The sequence below is a fragment of the Palaemon carinicauda genome, chromosome 22, assembly GCF_036898095.1.
Source record: "Palaemon carinicauda isolate YSFRI2023 chromosome 22, ASM3689809v2, whole genome shotgun sequence".
Taxonomy (NCBI): domain Eukaryota; kingdom Metazoa; phylum Arthropoda; class Malacostraca; order Decapoda; family Palaemonidae; genus Palaemon; species Palaemon carinicauda.
The window spans coordinates 121400674-121404782 of record NC_090746.1 but is presented as its reverse complement, the minus strand read 5'-3'; the positions used below and the strand labels follow the sequence as shown (position 1 = coordinate 121404782).

Sequence of the window (4109 nt, the reverse complement as noted above, 5' to 3'; positions counted from 1 at the left end):
ATACATATATATATATATATACATATATATATATATATATATTGACTTGAATGATGAGACACCCATTACTCCGAACTATGATGCAATGTAACACGAAACCTCGGCAAATACAATGTATTGATTATCATGGCCAACTTCCAGTCAGTTATGCATCAGGACTTCGTCATTAAGAGTTTTCTAAGAGCTGGTTTGTCCGAATTAAGATATTTCTAAGTATTTTGCGCTTGAAAACGTTTACGAAGTCAACATTCCTGAATGAGCAAGACTGAACCCGACGACATCATTGCAACGTGTGGTGCAACCCTCGAAATCGTCCGCGTTGCTGCCAAACTTTAGTCTAGCAACGTGACGCAACTGATGACGTAGCATTGCGGGTGCCAGTTATGTATTTTCTAATTTGGTTAACCATGCTGTTGTTATGCTTGGAATTAGATAAATTCAAGATACTATATAATAGGGAATTTACATCATCTGCCATAGACACCAAATAGTTAATATGAACAAAGGAAAAGAAATATATTGCCGTGTTTTAATTCTTGAAAAGCAACAGCCACAATCTTACTTGGTGACGTCACTCCCCTCAACAAAATACCAGACGAGCCGATAACGTATAGGTGGTCCACCGAAACAGGGATAGAATCACTCCATAAGCGAACCGTCCCCAGTTATAGTCTTTCTTACTGTGTTGTGAAGTCTTTTGCGTCCGTAAACCTAGGATAACGAGAAGGTAAGAAGAGATGTTTTAAGGTAGTGAATGTTGTTTAGATGACAGAAATCTCATGTAGGTAATTTAGTTCGATACAAGTGCTGTGAATTCCTTCAATAATTTTTTTCCTATTAAAGTAATCGATATTAACGTCTTCATATACTATCTTTTATGCATGTTATTAGTTATTTTCTTTAGGATTTTCTTTTAGAGCGTTGATAGATAAATATAAATATATAAATACTTGTCGAGATTACTGTAAACCGACAATTTGTTTGTTTTTGTTAGAGTTTTATCTGTCGAGCTCGCCACGGAACGCCCAATACGTTCCTAAACCTTATTACTCATCATATGACTTGACGTCATTGTTGTACATTTTTACCTACCTTGTTCATAAACCGATAATTTACAACCGATAGGTTGTTTGTTGTGTTTTCAAACTAAATAATTGAAAATAAATGGTAAATGGACCGAAGCTGTATACGATAACGGACAAGTTTCTTGAATTATCTCGCGTTCGCAAACGTTGTCTACGCTGCAAGGATGGTTTTTCAATCTGCTTTTGTATTCACGATTATTCTTACAGATTTTTACAGACGTTTTCCTGGAAGAGGGCCCTAGGGGGCCTGTGGCTCCAGTATGGTAGCCCAGGACACTATGTGGGTGGCGGTGGCACGTGGTGTTTATCTGAGCTTTATAATTGAATTTTTGATCCTGTGTTTTCCAAAATTTATCAAGTCTTGACTCAAACTGTGTCACTGTTTTTGAGTGTACCACCTCGTCCGGCAAATTGTTCCAAAACACTTCATAGAATGATCCCATATCCTCCATGAGTTCATAATTCATTTGTTTATATTCCTATCCACTATGAACAGTATGATTGTTAATGTTTGTCTCGGATGGTTTCAGATTATAGGAACTTAAATGTATGTCAACAGTAGGCTCGAGCTCCCACTAGACATTCGAAAGACTGAAGATATTAAGGGCCAAAAAAAGGCAAGGGGTTAACCTCCGTGTTTTGCCCATTTTTTCGAAATATTTTTTTTGCTTGCAATGTTGCTAAATTGCAGTATAATAGGGATTTATTGCAATTTATGGCCATTTTAAGGCTTTCAAAAAGAAACTGAAAAGCTTCTCGTTCTCTAAGAGCTTTGACAGTGTGGATTTGACAATAAACGAGCAATGCTGTGTGAAATATTGGATGCTTTCGAACGAATATGATAAAGTAACTATGGAGGTCCTGTAATGAACACACCCACACACACACACACACACACATATATATATATATATATACATATACATTTATATATATATATATATACATATATATATATACATATATATATATACATTTATATATATATACATATATATATATACATATATATACATATATTCACACACACACACACACACATATATATATATATATACACACACACACACACATATATATATATATATATACATATATATACACACACACACACACATATATATATATATATATAATAATTGCCATTATATACATTCTTACACATAAAAATCCCAACTTTGACATATTATTTCCTGCTTTGGTTTTCCCTTGCAAACTTCCATCCTGAAAAATTTATCAAAATCAGAGGTTAATCTTCACGCCTTCCCCCTGTTCACTTGCATATGTTGCATCTGGTCAACTCCATTACAATTAAATACTTGCAAATCGACTTAATCTCTGAAAAAAAAAGATACTACAAAGTGGTTATTGGAGTTAATTGGTGTCCCATGATTAGTAATCATGGGAAATAAATGAACCGACTGAAGAATTAAATGAACCGACTTAGTTTCAGAATAAAAATGAAAAAATTCACTCTAATTTGACATTTAATTTTGTTAAAAATCTTCGTATGAAATAAGAAAGTAGTAACGCTTTCTGATTTATAATAATACTTTCTTTGAAGAATTAAATGAACCGACTTAGTTCAGAATAAAATGAAAAAATTGACTCTAATTTTACAATCAATTTTGTTAAAAATCTTCGTATGAAATAAGAATATAGTAACGCTTTCTGATTTATTTTTAATACTTTCTTTGAAGAATTAAATGAACCGACTTAGTTCAGAATAAAAATGAAAAAATTTGACTCTAATTTTACATTCAATTTTGTTAAAAATCTTCGTATGAAATAAGAAAGTAGTAACGCTTTCTGATTTAATTTTTAATACTTTCTTTGAAGAATTAAATGAACCGACTTAGTTCAGAATAAAATGAAAAAAATGACTCTAATTTTACATTCAATTTTGTTAAAAATCTTCGTATGAAATAAGAAAGTAGTAACGCTTTCTGATTAATTTTTAATACTTTCTTTGAAGAATTAAATGAACCGACTTAGTTCAGAACAAAAATGAAAAAAATGACTCTAATTTGACATTCAATTTTGTTAAAAATCTTCGTATGAAATAAGAAAGTAGTAACGCTTTCTGATTTATTTTTAATACTTTCTTTGAAGAATTAAATGAACCGACTTAGTTCAGAACAAAAATGAAAAAAATGACTCTAATTTTACATTCAATTTTGTTAAAAATCTTCGTATGAAATAAGAAAGTAGTTACGCTTTCTGATTAATTTTTAATACTTTCTTTGAAGAATTAAATGACCCGACTTAGTTCAGAATAAAAATGAAAAAATTCACTCTAATTTTACATTCAATTTTGTTAAAAATCTTCGTATGAAATAAGAAAGTAGTAACGCTTTCTGATTTATTTTTAATACTTTCTTTGAAGAATTAAATGAACCGACTTAGTTCAGAATAAAAATGAAAAAAAATTGACCCTAATTTTACATTCAATTTTGTTAAAAATCTTCGTATGAAATAAGAAAGTAGTAACGCTTTCTGATTTATTTTTAATACTTTCTCTATTCTTATGAACTGCATGTTTTAGTTATATATCTGGCATGCTTATAATAAACCATTTGGACTCCGAACATCAACAATACTCATAAAATTTCTATTAATTTTGTCAATAGAAAATTTGCATGTATTCACATGGGGATCCAAATTTTGAAAATACAGTAAGTCATCATATATTTTTTATTGGCAATATAAAACACTATACTGTATTTGGATTTCATAATTGCTGTATATTACCTATCGTAATATATCACCCAGTTTAGTGAACTACTGTAAATTGAATTTATCTGTTATAAGACAAGTCTATTCCTAATATACTAGACTAAAATATGTCCAGGTTTATTAGTCACTAAATCGTAATTTATCTGTTATAAGACAAGTCTATTCCTAATATACTAGACTAAAATATGTCCAGATTTATTAGTCACTAAATCGTAATTTATCTGTTATAAGACAAGTCTATTCCTAATATACTAGACTAAAATATGTCCAGGTTTATTAGTCACTAAA

General features: G+C 30.5%; 1 pseudogene; it reads left to right on the top strand.

Moving 5' to 3' along the window:
* Nucleotides 1–608: 608 nt before the first annotated feature.
* LOC137616261 (E3 ubiquitin-protein ligase TRIM65-like) overlaps nt 609–4109 on the top strand; it is a 5009-nt pseudogene continuing 1508 nt past the window's right edge.